This window comes from Aethina tumida, chromosome 2, assembly GCF_024364675.1.
Source record: "Aethina tumida isolate Nest 87 chromosome 2, icAetTumi1.1, whole genome shotgun sequence".
NCBI classification, from domain to species: domain Eukaryota; kingdom Metazoa; phylum Arthropoda; class Insecta; order Coleoptera; family Nitidulidae; genus Aethina; species Aethina tumida.
In genome coordinates, this window is record NC_065436.1 from 34547858 (window position 1) to 34567064 (window position 19207).

Below are 19207 nucleotides of genomic sequence, written 5' to 3' on the forward strand. Positions count from 1 at the left end.
TATAACTCATTTTATGTGCCGCCGAAAGTGTAGGACTTTGTTAAACGGACGACAATCTCGGCCAAGATTAACTTTTGAATTTTATATTACTTTACTTTGAATACACTAATTTGTATAAAACAATTTGTCGCATCTGTCGCTGGGGCGCCTTACAGAGTTATTACTTCAGACAGATTTACGGGCGCAGGCCTAATAATATGCAAAAAGCACTTAAAATAATCTAAATGGTCTTTTAATTGACTGTATTAAAACTTGGCGAATTCCGCTGTACCGAGAAGCGACTCGAGCTGTTAGAAATTGAGAACGAGATTAAATTAAAATAGGCGTAATTGTCTTACTGTTACAAATCACGTCACTCTCAACTTCCATAAGGATTTATACATTTGAAATATGTATCAAGTTTACTCCGCGACATCATTTCCTTTATTTTCTTCCATCCTCCTCTTTGCTATTAATTAAAACACACCAGGACTCCTCCAATCTTCCATAAATGCACAATTACAACCGTTCAAGTCACATGTCAACATCCTCTTTTTACCATTAATTAAAACTACAACTCTAGCCTTTAAGAAAAAATGATCAAAAAGTCAGGTGTTACATACGGGACGGATATAGAGTGAGACGAATAAAAGAGATTGATATATGATTAGATGAGAATCCCGCGGGAACTGTTTTATGTGAAAATAGAATTTTGTCTAGTGAGTACCGCGCGAAATAACGGCGAAGTTTGTTCAGACGCTTCGTTCAACCCCTCAACCCCCTCCAGGTTTTTGTCCGCAGGGATAGTTTCCAAGCATCTTTAATCTTGTTTTACTTCGCTACCTCACAAAATCCATTCTTTATATCATTTTTATCTCTTCAATATCTCATTATCAATATATATCTTATATTTCCCTCACTGATTCTTTCTCGATTTCGAACGGCAGAAACTCGTAAAACTTCCACAGGCCTCACACTTACGATTCGGATACTCGGGGAAAACTTAATTATTTTCCTTGCTGCATCGAAAATTGGCCTTTAAAGGGGACCACTCACTGTACAAGTCAACAATTTGTAATGTTGATAAGTAAATGATAAAGTTAAAACAAATTTTGGTTCTTTTATTAGGTTGAAATTTTGTTAGATAAAAATAAACATTAATCAATTTATTTCAAGAAATCGACTTTTGTCGATGCTATTGTAAAATAAATAGCATTAGTCAGAATTATTTAAAAAATTATGTCATTAAAAATCATCTTGAGGCATTTGTTATTCTAAAATCATATAAGGGCACTGATCTAGAATTAAAAAAAAATACATATAATGTCATTTAGAAGTTGACTTTTTGTTATTTCTAAATGCATTATAATAAATTTTATTAAAATAAATAAATAATATTAATCAAAATGATTAAAATTAAAGTTTTAAAAATTTTTTGTTATTCTAAAGTAAAAACATGTTATTTCAAAAAATAATCACTCATAACAAAATATAAAATCTGTTTAAATAATCTTAAAAAATTGTTTTTATTGTTTGTTTAACTTGTTCAACATAATGAAAATCTATAATTCTAGCTTTTAACCTTAAGACTGTTTAAAAATATTTTTTTAAATACTTTATGTTAAAGTTAGTTGTTAAATTTATTAAAAATATCTCAATAAAATATATATATACACATTTCATATTTACCTTAAAATAAAAAGGCAAACAAACGGTTTTATATTATATTAATTAATTGCAAAACATACTCGCAATTTCTAAAATTAAAATTTTATATAGAGCTGAGCTATTTTAATAAAAAAGCTGTATCACTTACTATTTATATAAATATTTTCAATTCACTTTATGTTTTTTAATATTACTGTTCAGTAATAAATAGATTATTTTAATTAACCACGAGCACATTTAAAAATATTAATATTTATTTTAATAAAGATTTATATTTAATTTTAGTAACCTTTGAAGTACCCTCAATACAATTTAGATGCGCTTAAATTAAAAGTAGAACTTTCCTATTAATATTTAGTTGTTTCTTCCTAAATCAGTACATTAATATTTCGTATAATTACGTTCCATTTTCCGAACACCACTGCACGGAAATGCCCCGTTGAAATTTCATCATCCCGCAAATAGAATTTTGAAGTCGGCACGTATAATAAGTGGTTCATTAAAGCATGTATGTTGGAACCGTGTTACACGATGAAATATTCATGTGTTACACGCCTGTTGCTATCTCTAGATCCCCGTAACAATGCATCTTGAGGCTCCCACACACACGTGAATTTTCGTCGGTGAAAAAATTAATGCATTTTAATGCCCGACAACGGATTCGAGTGTGCGGGCATCCATCTTCTCGCAACAGAAGCGTGCATTAAAAAAGGACCCCGTAAAAAAGATATTGTTACATAAAACTTAGTTTTCATCAACATTTTTTTTATGCGGCTGTTAATATTTTCTTCAGAATAATATTAAAGGCGGTTATCGGGATTTTATGGGGTCGTTATTATTTAGTGTTTTTCATTAAGTCGATTTTTGATGGCGCCACTTTAATGCACACAAACACAAAATTAAATTACGAGGCGGGCAAATGAATAGTTTAAGGGTTGCACCACCTGACTTATTCATTCGGTTTGAGTTGCCGGTTCGGGTGGCGGGCGGCGTGAAAAATGCGCACCGACGAAAGACGAAACACGACCGGATCTTAATAGACGACCGACAGACGGACAAAGAGAGATAAATCCAACGGGACACAGATTACGGGATCAACGTTGTTTCGGGATCGGTGGAATGGTGCAAGATTAATGACGGCACGCCTCCGGGAACATCTTGACACTGCGACGTCACGTAAAACAAACGCACAACAATAAAAAATCTATACATTCTGACCAGAAGGAACCGAAATCTGTCGCCTGTGCTTTATTTCCTCCGCGTTTAACCCCCACGTTTCCGGGCACGGCGGACAAAAAACCAACACCCTTCATTAGTTTTTTTTTATTGGAGTCTCGCACAAAATGAACGGACCCACTTACAATTGATTGCATTGTTCCCTCAGTGTTAAAAAACAATATTAAGTTAAGTTAGAATGTGCTTTTTTTTATAAAATGACAGCTATGTTCAGTATGTCTCAAAATGGTTGATTTTGGCTGTCACAAAAACCGTTTCTGAAATATTCATGAAAACTATCAATATGCTAAAATATTGAGTTTTTCTCTATCTAGAAATACTTATAACAAACAAAATCAACCCGTCTGGTATACCCGGAGTACTTGAAATTAAAAGAGACATACACCCAAAATTAAAATGAAAAAGGGTACTTTAGATTAAAAGTAAACTAAATAACGTCTCTCTCAAATTATTAATAACTTTCGGAAATATTTACAGAAATTACAGTTTTTTAATTTCTTATTTGATTATTTAAAAACATGTAAGTTTGACATTTAATATAAAATAAATATTAATGTCTCAAATGTGTGATTTGACCTGCTTTTGTGATTGACATGTTTTTAAAAATTATTTTAAAAAATCTTTCACCCAATTCCTTAGGTTATTTTTGGTTGAAATTTACATTTAAACGAAAAAAGAAGATATCTTATTGACTATTGCATAGATTATTATATAGCTAATACAAGAATCTAATGCAATTATATGTACAATTAAATATCTAAAACTGTACCACGCATCATAAAAGTAACAAATATTACGCCACTTCCACTAAAAACACCTTTTTAATATCCGAGCACGAGCTCACACAAACTCACACATGTAAAAAAGTTCGATTAAAATTCATAATTGTTAATGAAATTATAACCTAACCTTTGACAAAAAATTCAATGCTAAAAGTCAATACGTGTTTGACAGAAAAAATGCTAAATAAAAAGAGAAATCAAACTGTTCATACATCCAGATTACTCTCCTATGAACTTTTCGAATTCGTGCAGGGATCCGGGATGGTAAGAAAACAGATGTGCGGAAGTTATGCTCTTAATAAGTGTTAACTCCGCGGGCGAGGAGAAGCGAAATAAAAAAAGGGAAAGACAGATGACATTCGCAGAGAAAGGTAATAAATTAGTGTGTAATGTAGAGTGAAGGGAACAGCAATAAAGCAAGCAATAGGCTCGGGGGAGTAACCGGGTAAGTGAAATGAATGACGACCGCCGAACCGCAGATATTAAACCGTAACCTCCAGCCACATGCCAAATAAAGTACACTTAATGTTCCCCCGAGTCCGGAATGGACCTCTTCATTCCAATCTCTCCTCCAGTGCACCAGAATGCACCCAATAACTTAATGCGATCTATGTGCCCGCTCGCCACATCGCAAATTATTCCGGTCGGCTAATTAAAAATTTAAATCTGTCTTGAATTTACCAAAACGTACCGAATTCACTACCACTAGCGAAAGCTGTGTTGTAATTTTTTAATGGGGGAGGAAATATGATACTGGTGATTAGTGTGTTTGAATTTTCCCGTAATGGAAGGCAATAAATTGGAACGCCGCTCTAAAATCCTAATAAAAGTTTAATTACATTCTCAAGAAAATATTTACAACCATATCTCTTCTCAAGTGCACCAGAATGCAGCGATATTTTTAATCGATCGTGGAGCTGATTTCGATGAAATCATTGCCCCACACTAATTAAATTCTTAAATCACCTTAACACCAGGCAAGTTTATTAATTAAGAAATCTTTTACAGGGACAAAAGATCTGACATGCAATATTAAATTTAAAGTATTAATTACAATATTAATTATACAATTAAATATGTTTTTAATTAATAATTATTTCTTTTTTGTTGGTATTCAATTATTTTTTAAAATATAGTAATCATATTATTATTTTTTAATATATAATATAATTCCAAACTAAATATTGATTCGTATTATCCAATATTTATCATCTAACACAATATCACTTTTTTTTAATTGCTGTAATTATACTACACTCACCGTCAAAACTCCTGAACCACTACTATTTTTTGGAATAAAAGAGAATAACATATTTGTTTGTTTGGTTTGGTTTAACACTAAACTAAAACCGAAAATATAGTTTGTGAAATTTATAAGTTTGCAAAATAATGTACTTTAAAGAGTACACATATGTATTTTGCATGTCTTCCTCTGTTCTGAAGAATTAAGAATTAATCCGCTGTGGCTTTGAAATAATTAAATTTTTGATCTCTTCTTGCGAAACGTAGGCCCATTCGTCTTGAATTGTTACAATTGGCTCCTGAGGAGTTGTGGGTGGATTTAGTCTCTCTTCCCTCCCTGAAATAGGACTACTCATCAAACCATATCTGGACTCGTCTGAAAAAAGGACGTTCCCCACTGCATTAAAAACCAATTTATGTGCTCTGGAGCTACATGTTGCCTAGTAAGTCTAGGCACTTATTAATGGTCGTCTGGATCGTAAATTAGCATCAGCAACTCCTTATTGAATTGTATGTGCAGAAATCAGTCTACCGTAGGTTCTTCTAAACTGTGTTCTTACAGCTTGGAACGTTACGGTTGCGTCGTACAAAATTCGCTATATAACGATTCTCCCTTGCATTTGCTACTCTTGGACGTCCACCACCTAGTTTTCTATACACATTTCCTCTCTCTAATAATCGTACTATTCTGATAACAGATAATCTAGATATAACAAGTGTCGTTGAAATTCGGTGATTTGACCAACCCTGTTGATGTAAGGCTCTATCAAAATCAGAAATTTGATTTGGTGGATTTTTTCGACAAGTAGATACAAATTGTGAGAAATTTTAATCAATGCCGTGTTAAAAATAGACGAAAACATCGTTGAACATTTTTGCGCGATGTCAAAAAATTGCAATTTGCATGCGCCCATACGAGAGGGTTCGAAAGTTTTGACGTTGTCTATATATATATGTTTTATTATTATTATATGTATTTTATTATTTAAACTTGAAGATTTTTTAATACATTTGAATTTTGTAATTTGTTTTTAGAAACTAAAACAAATAGCATTATAAATTTGAGAGTTGTAATATATTTATAACCAGTTTTTTAATTTAGAACCCAGACCTCCATACCAAAAATAAAAAAATATTAAGTTCATAAAGTAAGTTTAGTATATGGAATAATTTTGAAGTAGAAACTTATAATGTAATTTTTCAGAATTATACCGAATCTCCAACCGCATTTTTATATTGGAAACCCCGAATGGGAACTTAATATCGTTCCGGCCGTAATTTTCAATTTACTCAAAATTATTTTATAGGTGCACATAATCCGGGATGAGAATTTTATGCCGCGATAATTGAAAAAATAATCCGCGTCCGCTAAATCGGACTGCCATTTAAATAAAGCAAATTAGCGTAGGTGAAAATCCGGTTTTAATTAATTTTAGTTGTCCGCCCGCGCGACCATAAATACCGCCGGTAACGCGTCGCGCGGGCATTAAAGATAATGAAAACGGATTCAACCCTGGCCATTTTCTTATTCGCACATCCGAAATAATTATTTCGCAAAACACCGCCAAATTGGATCGGGGACCATTATAAATTGGTCCATTATTCGTTAGTGCAGTTATCGGCGTAGCCAGTTCGTGAATGGGTTTATCGGAACGGCTGAGATATGCAAAGCGAAGTTCCAACGGTTGACCGTAGTTTCCGGCGGTCCCTTTTGTGCACCGCAAACGATCGGCGTCGGCAACGTCTCGTCATAACGTCCACGAGGCCCCAGGAACTGATCGTGCGACGCCGGAATCTTAAGTTCGTTAGCCGTCCAGGATATTTCACCTGGAGCCTTCCGGACGGACGATGGTTCTTTTGTCGGGGTGTGGCGATAAGGCTCGCGGCGGCTGCTTCACAACGGCCCGGATGTGTCACGACTTAATCAATGAGCTGCTAATTAAGGCGGTTAACTGTTGTATATGCATTTGCTTCGGGTTAACGAAGTTATTATGTCTAACTTCGGTTTGGCTGTGACCAGCAAATTGCCTTTATTTTACCAAGTTTTCTTTTCAATGTACTCCAAAATATTTTACATTACTGTTAACTCTGCTTGTAAAATAAATAATAATAAAAACTCAAAATTATATAAATTAAATTTGTTACTTAATTATATAATAATATGTATATATAAAATTTTAATTATGAAAGCTAATAATATAAAATGAGTTTTATTTATTAATATCTTTGTACCAATACAAATTACAATTTTATTTCTTAGTTTCCTTCCTAGTTATTTTTTTATATCTTTCACTATATAAGTTTTTTTTCTGTGAAGGCATTTTAATAGCCACATTATACTATAAAAATTTAATTAAAAACTAATTTAAAATGACTTAACTCTTAATTTAATAATTAATTTTTGCAAACAAACGCTAACAACAAATTTTCTTTAGTGGTTTTCTAAATATTTGTAATTAAAAAAATATATTAAACTCAAAGGTTTTTGCAAGTTTAAGTTATTTAAGTACGATTTAAGTTATTTTTCTTCAAGGAATTAATAATATTTTATTATGACATTTCACAATAATTATATAAATAATATTTATTATTTAACACTAATAATAATAAGTTTACTTGTTCATAATTTAAGTTGTTTATCTAAGAAGAAATTTGAAACATGTTATAAAATTTTAATTTAAAAAGCTAATATGAGGTTTTAATTACTATTAATTAACTTTTTCCTTGGGCTAATTATTTGGAATTAATTGTTAATAGATTTTTTTAAATCGGTTATATCTATTTCACTTTGTTTATTAATCACAGAAATTATAATTAAGTTAAATTAGATTGTAAAATAATATTAAACATAAAAGATCAAATTACTTCATAAAATTTAATTAATTATTAATTTATTTATTATTGGTACATCAATTGAAGTTACAAACTTTTTACATTTCTAAATAAATTATTTTTTTTTTATATTTTATATGTAAATGTTTATTTTGATTATACATAATAATTATAATTGATTATATTAATTTTAACATGGAATTAATTACTTAAGTGATAATAGAATTAATCGGGTTTTATATTAATGAAAAATTCAAAATAATAAATTTTCATATTTATTAAAAATATTAGTTGGAATTAAATCATTATTTCGACTATTTTTAGAAATATTAGGCACATATTATTATTGATGAAAATAATATCTGTTGTAAAATAAGTTTTTGTGATATACATATTTCAAGTAATAAAAATGAAAAAAATAATGGCTCTTATACATACATCTATTTTAAGTATATTTATATTAGATTGCGAAAGTGGTAATTACGTTGTATATTGTAAAATATTATATAAATATAAATTAAAAATTAGAAGTATTCATGTACGTATTTTTATTATAAAGTTTCTTCTCTAGGTCAAAATTAGCTTTTTAATTAAAAAATTACTTACGAAATTAATCTAATTAATGTGCATGGTAATTTTTATGATGATGAGAGATAGAAAAGTTGACTACCACCACAATAATCACCTTTTAAACTAACTGTTTATACGAGGTAAAAATTATTTATATTACTATCCTAGTGGAAAAATAAATATAAGTGTAACATCGAAAAACAAATAAGTCTCTATAAAATGTCGATCGAAATGATAACGAAATAAACTAAGTGAACATTTGCAAAGTTATTTTCCAAGTAAACCGGGAGACACTTTCAGATAACGTTTATTGTGAAATTGGTTTTCATAAAACTTTTAAAGCTCCTCCACTCCGACTCGATTCCGGCTTTAGTTACACAATACTCGGACAAATTTTTTGGTGTAAACATTTTTTCGCTCGGGGAAAAAATCAATTTTTTAGGTTAAACAATCCCGAGGAACGTTTCATTTCTCAGAACGGCCACGTTTAATTCATTTTAATATCCTATTTACGTTTTGAAGTGGAACACGACAGAGTGGCGTGCGTTCGTTTGTAATAAAGAAAAAACACAAATGGTTATCTGGAGCCATTACAGGGGTTAATATGCACTTTTAATTACATCGAATTTATGACATTCAATACGGGGACGAATTTTAAAGGGATCAAATGTGTGAATGCCATGCAATACCTTTTTTCCACCCCTGCGATCCGACCGAAAAAAACTATAAGAAAGCGTGCGTTACATCACTATTAGGGGTCGGTAATTACGGGTATGGTTTGAGTGGGGCTTTCGTTTGCATAGCGTCGGTCACGATACAAAATGAAAACAGTTTCGTTAACATAATACGTGATTTATTGATCATTTGTATTAGGTCTCTAGCCGCGTCGCTGTCTCGTATTCGCACCAAGGATAATTCACATTTTTGTGGGAACGCACACAAAAATCGGTTTAAATCATTTCATGGTGAACAATAGTTTCGCAGCTCATTGACCAAAATATTTCACGGTACCTCGGAACGTGCGCGGATTTATTAAAACTGCATTTCACACATGAGGAACGGGGCCCATATAAAATGTGTGTGCATATTCGGTTCGGAAGCCATTAATCTTTCCCTCCCCGAATCAAGACGCCGCCTTAAAAGTTTTTTTTATATATATGAAGGCTAAAGCTTATTTTTATTAGATAGTAAAATAACGCCATGAAATATATTAAAGAACTGGAAGAAAAATATGATTTATTGTTTCATATAATTCTGATATTAATAATAAATGGGTCATCTTTAGGGAGGGAGCAACATATGCTTTCCGAGGCAATAAAGTTTAAGCGAAGATGAAAATATATGAGTTCTAAAGTAATATTCAAATCATTACTTTTTTTCCGTGCAACGAAAATTTCTACGAACACATCCAGAAGTGCCACCCCATCGCGTTTTTTCCCGTGAAATGGAACACACGGAATGGCAATAAATTAAATTATTTCTAGTTTATAAAACGCCAATTAAACCTTAATCATTAAGTATTAAATTCTGTACCACGAAATCCAGTTGAATTATCATATTGAACATAAATTACGTGGGTGCTAATGTCGAGACATATTGGCCCGAAGGGCGCAATTACTCAATTCCACAAAACCCACTAATATAACATTTGTATGAATTGATTGTTTGATTATTTGTGACTTCTTTAAATTTCCAGGTGCACATCCACAAAGCTTTGTAAGACTCAAGTTAATTCCCATTTTGTCTCCGAGGGACTGTTAATCCTTCGGGAGTAATTAATTTTATTACGAATTAACTTATTACTGTACACGCGAACTACCATTTGATACATATTTAATCAGGGCTATAAATATTGTTTTAAGGATTATAACTTTGGATGGAATGATTAATAGATTTAAAGGGTGTGTTTTATGTAAAAATATGGTTTAATGCGTTTATCGAGGATCAGGCCTTTAATAAAACATTTCCCTATTATTAAAATGCCAATTTCAACAATATTGCAGCAGAAAAAAGTGGTATATCAAATTACCCAAATCCTCTTTGTAAAGTTTGAACATGTGCGTCCGAATGGAAACTAAATATCGGCATTGTGTTTTTCCTTGGTAATTTTATTAAATGCAAACGGAGTTTTGCAGCTCTTTAGAAGCTTCCTCTACCCTCCAACCGGGGGGTGGATTAAACAACGGAAAACTTTCAGGTCTAACGGCGAATTTAAACTAAACAGCCCTAATTCACGGCGTAACATGTAATCCGTTCGGTTTGTGCGAGAAAACAATGCACGAATATGTGCTTATTTAAGATTAAATATTTGCAAGTTTATACTTGACATTGTTATAATGAGGCTAGGAACAAAAATCGCGTATGAAGGGATACAAAGCAAGCCTCAATGTACGTATTTCAGAAATTAATCTTCTTTGATTCAGAATGTCAGAATGTTTTCACAAGTAAAAAATTACAACTTGAAAATAATGAGTCAAAATCATCTTTAGTTACTACAAAAATATATTCAATGACAATGGATCTGGTAGTTATGTTTCATTAATTTTTGTTATACATTTTAGATTAATAAAGAAGAGTAAATAATTAAAAATGCGGACAAAAATATTAAATATATTATATAATATAAGTATTTATATATTAACAGTAAGCTGGACCTATGGACCTATACGATAATCTAGACATTTAGTGACAGTGCCTTAACACTGACATATTGAGGTCAAATTCGTCTTGAAGTACCTCATATCGAATTTTGTTGTCTTTGATGTTCCACACATGTTTAATTGGTGATAAGTTTATATATCTTGCTTACCATGACAACAAATTTGCATCAGAATGTTGGAGACATTCCAACCATTATCCTGTTCGAAAAGCGGATTGTAAGGGATCTTAATGTAAAGCGCAAATTGAGTTATATGGATTTATCGTTGATCGATTAAATTTCCTCTAATAAAAATTAGTAAGAGGTAACCTACCATCATATGCAATGAAACCCCATACCATAACTTCCTCTATTCAATGTAGATACTTCTTCACACCTTTCTCCAGTTCTTCTAATACTTCCGACTGTCATGCATAGCCAAACAATGAGACTCTCTGAAGACAACCTCTTTCTATTTCTCATTCCAAAAATGTTCTTCTCTACAGCATATCAATATTGACTAACTACGTTGTAATATGAAATGAATCACAGAATACTGTTCCTTTTAAACTGATATGTTAATTCGCTGTTCACGCCTTGAATATATAATCATATTTGTCCTCTCATGGAAGAGTGTATACAGCTAATTTTGTTAAAATTAGACCACTGCATTTTCTATGCCACTGGTCATAATTTAATAAATACAAACAATGAAGTTAGATTATTCTCTAGTTTGAAGCGAAGAAGTTTTAGACGAGCTAAACCAAATTGTGAACAAAACAAAAGAAAGAAAAATAAATAAATGAACATCATGTCCGTTTTGACCCGGAATCGAATCGTAGAGCAAAATTATAATTGGTTTCGAGTGCAATTAAACGTCCATACAAAATTATTTTAATTCTCGAGTTTAATTTCCGTCGAAAAAGAGTCGGTGACGCAAACCAGGGTGGAGCGTGGGGGTAGATCCACTCACACATAAACTAATTCGGCAGTCGCCGGCGGCGGATCTAAATGAAAAATCTGAAACCAAGTTTTTATTAAACTTAATTAACATCCATTTAGCGAGGCAATATGGATTTTACGAGACACCGTGAGAAATGCACGCTCAAACGTTTCGCGAACGATCGTCTCCTGTTTATCCCCGGCGATATCTTTAATTTTACTGCCGGCTCCCTCGGCGGACATTTCATTGTTTATATGAATAAAAGATTTAATTAATTTTCAAAATGTACCCACCCATTTTACCGGGTGTAACGCGAAACCCCATTTGCGATGAATTTTGCCGGGCCAGATTTTATGTCCGACTCGTGACGAGAAAAATTTGATGGTTGATGAAGAATTTTGTGGGATTTCTTATGTTCCTTTTGGGAAATGTTCTATTAGGAGTTATTTAAAATTTTAATTCATTAAAGAATAGAATTAAGGAAATTAATTTATTTGATTCTGTAAATTTGGCAAAGAAAAATCTGATTTGTTTACTACTTTATTTCAAATAATTGTGGTTTTTTATATTAACTATCAAACTAAATAATAACTATTAGTTAAGAACTAATTAGTTCTTATACATTCTTCTATAAATTTGACATTTAAAAGAGCCTTTATACTTGACAAAATATTCACAATATTTTTATTAAAAATTGTTAATTTCACAAAGGGAAAACTAATAAATTTAGACTATTTATTTTAAAAAATGATGAAACGTTTTATATTTTTTTATATTTTTTAACTGTCACTTGCAATGAAACTAGTTGAATGAAACACAAATTTATATTTTATTTACTCTATTTTTATATCCATTTGATTCTAAAACAATATTTTTTATTGAAAAGAAATAATAATAAAGATATTACCATTAAAATACTGTTTATATTTTTAATTAATTAAGAATATTACAAAAAAAAATAATTTTGTATAAAATAACTGTAAAATAAGTAAAATGAACTATATAATATTCGCTCTTTTACTGTTTTAAATGGATTGCGATTTTTGAATCACCAGATTTTATAGGAATACAACAAGTAATAAAAAATTGTTTTATTTTTCGAAATATTTTTCATTATTTTAGTGTAATGAAGTAAATGTAAACGATTAAAAGTAATGCTAAAACAAATATTGAAGATCAATTTCACATATCGTTCGATAAAGGTGTATTAGGACGAAACGTAAAAGAGACGTTGAGTTTATCGATTCCCGTTTTGTTGATTCGTCCACTTAAGCGATATTAGTTCGTTCGGACGTCGGACGTTTGTGTTAAAGTCAGATATAATTTTATTTATCTTAACATCAATTCGAGTCGGTGCTTTTAAAACGGCCACTCTCGCCCTGTTCCACAAGCGGAAATGACATTTCCAATTCCGCGATTGTCCGGTAAACATATTACGTGCAAAACTGTATAAAAGCACTCGAGTAATCTTATCGTCGTTCGGATAAAGGTCGTTTCAGGTTTGGCAGTGTATTAGGTAGGACAAATGGATCTATTAGATTAGTGATATGGCCCACCGCCACCCACGCTCGCCGAGGGAAGGTTTCGCTGATTGCGTTCCTATTCGTTTCTGTTCGTTGCTTTATGACCTGACCGCAAGCACCGACATCACTTCCTACATCAACGCGATTGAGATAGCGCATCGCAGATTTATCTCTGCGGACCATTGAACAGCCGATGGTGTTTCAAACGCATTTTCATGGGGGACAGTGGAGCACAAACGTTCTCGGACGTGCAATACACATTTTCTGATAAGCGGATGCTCGTAACAGATTACGAAAATTGCACGGAACGTTTCTGTTTCATGTTCTTGCTGCTTTGGCTTCTATTGCAGTTATTTGTTGTTAGCAAAACGTTTAGGATTTGTTGCGTTGACTTACTGCTCGTTAGAAATGTAGCATTTGTATTTTTTTATAATAATGACATTAATTAATATTAAACTATATTTACAAATTTTTTTTACTTACTTTTTTTAATTTTACATGTTTATCAATCAATAATAATAACAATATTATATTAATATTTTCTGTAAACGGGAAAAATAATCGTACACACTCTATAGATTTATTTAAAAATAGGTTTTTATTTATAATTGTAACAAGGAATGTTAAAAATATTGTTCTTCCAAAAGTTTGATGTTTATAAGAAATAAAAATTTGAACTTAATTTAACCTCTACTACGATTGAAAACCTCACATCTTCTGTTTATACTCAAAATCTGGTTTCGAATTTCATTTTGGTCCAAATTATCCCAAATTTCGAGTTATTGAGTTAAGGACTGAACTGCGAGCTGGCCATTTCGGATAACATGAGCTGTATGTGGTCCTGCATTATCCTGCATTATATACTATAATACTATATATTATTAATTTTTTATATCTGTGAATTTTATGTAAGAAAAACTGTAGTGACGTGATCAAAAAGAAATAAAAGGAGGCAAGAAAAAGAAAAATATTATTTACATCATTATTTTTTAAATTTTTTATATCCATATTAATTTTTTATTGTCTGTGTATTATGTAACCAAAACTGTAATGTGACATGATCACAAAACATATTAAAGAAATAAAAAAGAAAAATATAATTTACATCATTATTTTATACTTGTTTATGAAAAATTGTAAAGTTTAAAGAATTATTAAAAATACTTTAAGAAAAATACAATTTACATAAAAAATAATTTTTAAGTTTTAATATCCATATTAATTTTTACTTTTTGTGAAGCAAGTCTCTAAAGAATCATGATCAAAAACATATTAAAAGAAAAATATAACGTACATCATCATTTTATAAATTTGTTATATTCATATTAATTTTATCCATATTATATTGGGTTGGAAAGTAATTTATTTTTTTTTTTTTGTGGAAATGAAAGACAGTTTTCGTATAATAAACAAATACTTTATTAAATTATATATTGGCCGTTCTGGTCCAACACCTTTTACCATCTTTCTGGTAGTAGCATAATTCCACGCTCATAAAATTTTTGGTCTTTGCTGGCAAAAAACTGATCGAGGTGGTTTTAGACCTCCTCATTTGAGGTGAAGGTTTTACCGTCTAAAAAATTTTGGAGTGACCGGAACAAATAATAATCCGATGGTGCCAGGTCTGGAGAATATGGTGGGTGTGGCATTGTATCCCATTCAAGCTGTAAAAGCTTTTGGCGAGTGACCAAACTTGTGTGAGGTCACGCGTTATCTTGGTGAAGCACTACACCTTTCCTGTTGATTACTTCTGGCCATTTCTGTAGAAGTTCATCATTCAGTTTGTCCAACTGATAACAGTAGACTTCCGAATTAATGGTTGTGTTATCCGGTAAAAGCTCAAAAAAAACGATTCCTTTAAAATCCCACCAAACAGACAGCATCACCTTTTTTTGTTGAATATCGGCTTTGGAAATGGTTGAAGCTGGTTAATCTTTTTTGCTCCCTGACCTCTTGCGTTTGACGTTATTGTATACAACCTATTTTTCGTCCCCAGTGATGATGCGCTTCAAAAACGGATCTTTTTCATGACGTTTGAGAAACGAATCGCAGACGTCAATGCGGTGACACTGTTTTCTCTCTGTGAAAACATGAGGAACCCACACATCGAGCTTCGAGGATAATCCCAGGCTTTTCAAGTGGTCGTAAACTGTTGAATTTGATAAATTTAACCTCAATCCAATCTCACGTGTTGTTATTCGCCGATTCGCATCAACTAATGCCTCTTTGACATCAAAATTGCCGGATCCATATAAATTGTAGCAGTAAGATATGTCGAAAATGCTGCTTATCGCTCTCCATATTTAAAAGGACACCAACCAAAAACTTCTGCGTAGAAGTCTTGCTATATGGACTCTCAATGCATATAAAAATTATACGACTTAAGTGTAAAGTTGGAAGTAAAAAAATACAATTAAATCCTCGAAATTACTTTCCGAACAACCCAATATGTGAATTTTATATCACACAATTAGAAGGTTATATGTTTAAAAGTTATAAAATGTAAGAGAAAAATCTTGTTAAATTGTTGTTCAACAAATAATTTATTTTCATAAAAGTGAAAAATGCATGCAAAAATGAATTAGATAAAACAATAACAGTAAAATGAAATTTCAATATTAAGACAAATGGTTCGTGAATAAATGAGAGATTGAAACGCGAGGGAATCGCAAAAATGAATAATTAATGTATTTCTTGTTGCATATTCAAAACGAAATAATCACGGGGTGCGAAGACAAATGTGGTTGCCGAACCAGTTATACAAATACGTCCGATAGAAATTCCGGTCGCGCCAGATCTTGATACACCCCGTGCGAAATTTAAGGGACCTAATTGCGGGCGGTTCGTGTGTTGGTTATAGATTATAGCCTGCGAAGTGTCAACCGAAGAGTATGTGTGGGTTAGATGTTCGTGCCGCGGTGCTATTTCACAGCGACCGAAACCCGTTGTTGAACCGTAATATCAATAATTTTCCTGATAATGCCTATCGGGGAGGTCCTCGATGTGTGTTCTACACGGGGAAGATTTTATATTAATTGGAAATTTTAGGTGTGCGCGCAACGTCGGCTTCCGCATGCGGCCCGTACGCGCAACATTAAATTGTTAATTAAATCATTTTGTTTATAACTAAAACGGTTCCGCTGCCATTAATTAAAATGTTTTTCGGAAAAACTACCGAACTGTTTTTGTTTTGATTGCAGTTTACCTTTACAAATTGCCGTTTGCATACGTGATCAATTTAAAAATGTATTGTCGTATTAAATTATGCAATCGATAAATAATTAATCAGGAAATTTTGCTGATTGGTGCTTTGATTCCATAAAATCGGGATGAAACAAATTTTATTTGGTTATTGTGTTACTGACGTTTTAATGTATGGACAATAACTTTTAAGGTTTAATTGCATATAGGTATTTTGATATTTGAATGGGCCTTTTTTACATCACAAAAAAAAAAACAAAAAACTATAAATAATCACATTAATGCGACGCTAAATCTGATATTTGCTGAATAAATTTAATGACATTGAATTGCTTAATCCAATATTTTTTATTAAATATTATTCTTACCTGTTTTCCACGAATGATATTAAAACATATTATACTTTTATATTTTAGTGTCGTTTATTTTATCATATTAAAAATTGTAATTTACAACAATTTACAATATAAACGTGTAATACTTATGTCTATATTACTATTTATTTAATGGTCCAAATGTTTTCTTTTAATACAATCAACTAATGTTTAATTAGCTGAATTTTTATTCTAAATTGAAATAGTTTTGAACATGAAAAATTTGTATAGACTAATTTTAGTAAGTAAAACTAGTAACTAAAAATATTGTTTTTGTTTTTTCTATTACAGTTTAATATATTTCTAAATTTTTAAAAGTTTTAGATTTTTAAAGGCTCATTTTATCTTTTATTTATTTTACATTTTAATGTTTAAAATGTTTCTTGTAAATATATAAAATTATAGACATTAAAGTCTTGTTTCAACTATTTTTCAAATAATTTTAATTTATTATTTTTTTATAATTACACAAAATGATTGCTTTCATTTTTCCTATTAATGTCTAATATGTTTCTAAATTTATAGAAAACTATTTTTTTTTAAATTTAATGGCTCATTTTGTTTATTTATTTGTTTTACCTTTTAGTGTTTCTTTTAAATTTAAAAAATATAAACATTCATTTTTCAAACAATTTAGATTACATGAAGAAGTGGAAGTAATAATTCATATTATTAAACAAAGCAATTGCGTTTGTTTTATCTATTAATGTTCAATATATTTCTAAATTTATAGAAAACTTTTTTTCTAACTTTAATGGCTCATTTTGTGGTTTATTTATTTATTCAACATTTTAATGTTGTAACATATTTCTTTTAAATTTATAAATATAAACATTAAAATCTTGATTCAACTATTTTTCAAACAATTTTAATTAATTTGGTTACACTTAAGTATAAATATTTTCATAAAAATTTTTGAAAACTTAATTTTCATTAAATTTATGAAATAAAAAATTAAAATATTCTTAATTAATTAAAGTTAATTTCTATATTTTTATAGAAAAACTAGAATTTATTTTATATTTAAACAGTATATTATAAACATCAAAGACTTGCTCCTTTTTTCTTCTAAGTTTACGACCTAAAAAATATATGAAAGTATTTTATAATCAATTTTTAAAAATGTTTTTATTTTTAACGTTTACTAAATATATATTTTTGTTTTTTTCAGGTATGATGCGGACGACAACTGGAAGTACTCGAACAAAGAAGCTAAGAAAAAAACGGATTATTATAATTTCATATTTTTATTAAAGTCCCTTTTTCTTTGTCAATGGTTTATTTGAAACGTTCACGTGCAACAAATAAAGGAAAAGCAGTGTAAAACACGAAAATCACGGCCGAAAAACGTTTTGACTGACTGACGGTGAATGTCATCAGGCCCAAAAAAACATGCACATTCATTAAAATCAATTTGTCGAATTTTCGACGATCATGTCGGAGCCCATCCTGTAAAAGGATATGGACGGTGCGCGGCCGATAATGGAATAAAAAAAAAGGCGACGCACAAAAACATTTTTCCGTACCGAAGCCGGTAAATCAGATATCACTTATCCGCGATACAAAAGTGCATCCGATTGTAACAGACATTACGGACGTTTCATCGGGTGGGGAATTAAACCTATTAAATATGCTCGCGGCATTCCGGTCGAAGTTGAAAGCCCGGCCGAAGAGAGAATTCGGCTGGTGCGCAGTTTAGTCCGACATTAAATGTGTAAATTATTAATGGTTTGTAGCTTAGGTAGATAACAGTCATACATGGCTCCCCGGCGGCCTATTTTAATTGGATTATACGACTGTCCCCGGCTCTCGGATAGTTTACTATTGGCCCCCCTGCAAACTTCCACGCGAAATATTAGAATCACTTATTATTATGATGAGTTATGCGGGATAATGCCTCCGTGCCGTTGAAATATCGTCTCGCGTAAGCACACCGTAATTGTATCCGATGCCCGGTTTCTACTTTATGCGCACAAAACGATGCCAGTTTATCTACCTCAAAACTTACAAGGCGCACCGAAAACTTTATGGGAAATGACAACAAAAATATATTATTTTGGAAACTGGAGTACACGATAGCACATATTTACTTTTCAAGATTTTTTTAATTGTAGAGAAAAAATAACATTTTAATCTATTTACCTAACTTATTCATTAAAACTTTATAGAGGACAGAAAAGGTATGATTTGAAATCTTCATAGCAATTGTAACTAATCGA

The 19207-nt window shown here is 31.1% G+C and overlaps 1 protein-coding gene and 1 long non-coding RNA gene across 4 annotated transcripts in view; both read left to right on the forward strand.

The window, feature by feature from the left end:
• The window catches only part of LOC109605910 (tyrosine-protein phosphatase Lar), a 343758-nt gene that overhangs the window by 260476 nt on the left and 64075 nt on the right, over window positions 1-19207 (forward strand). The window lies entirely within an intron of this gene.
• On the forward strand, window positions 3806-18262 carry LOC126264692 (uncharacterized). The gene is made up of 2 exons (XR_007547361.1): window positions 3806-4036; window positions 18160-18262. It is a non-coding gene; the product is annotated as an uncharacterized LOC126264692 (long non-coding RNA).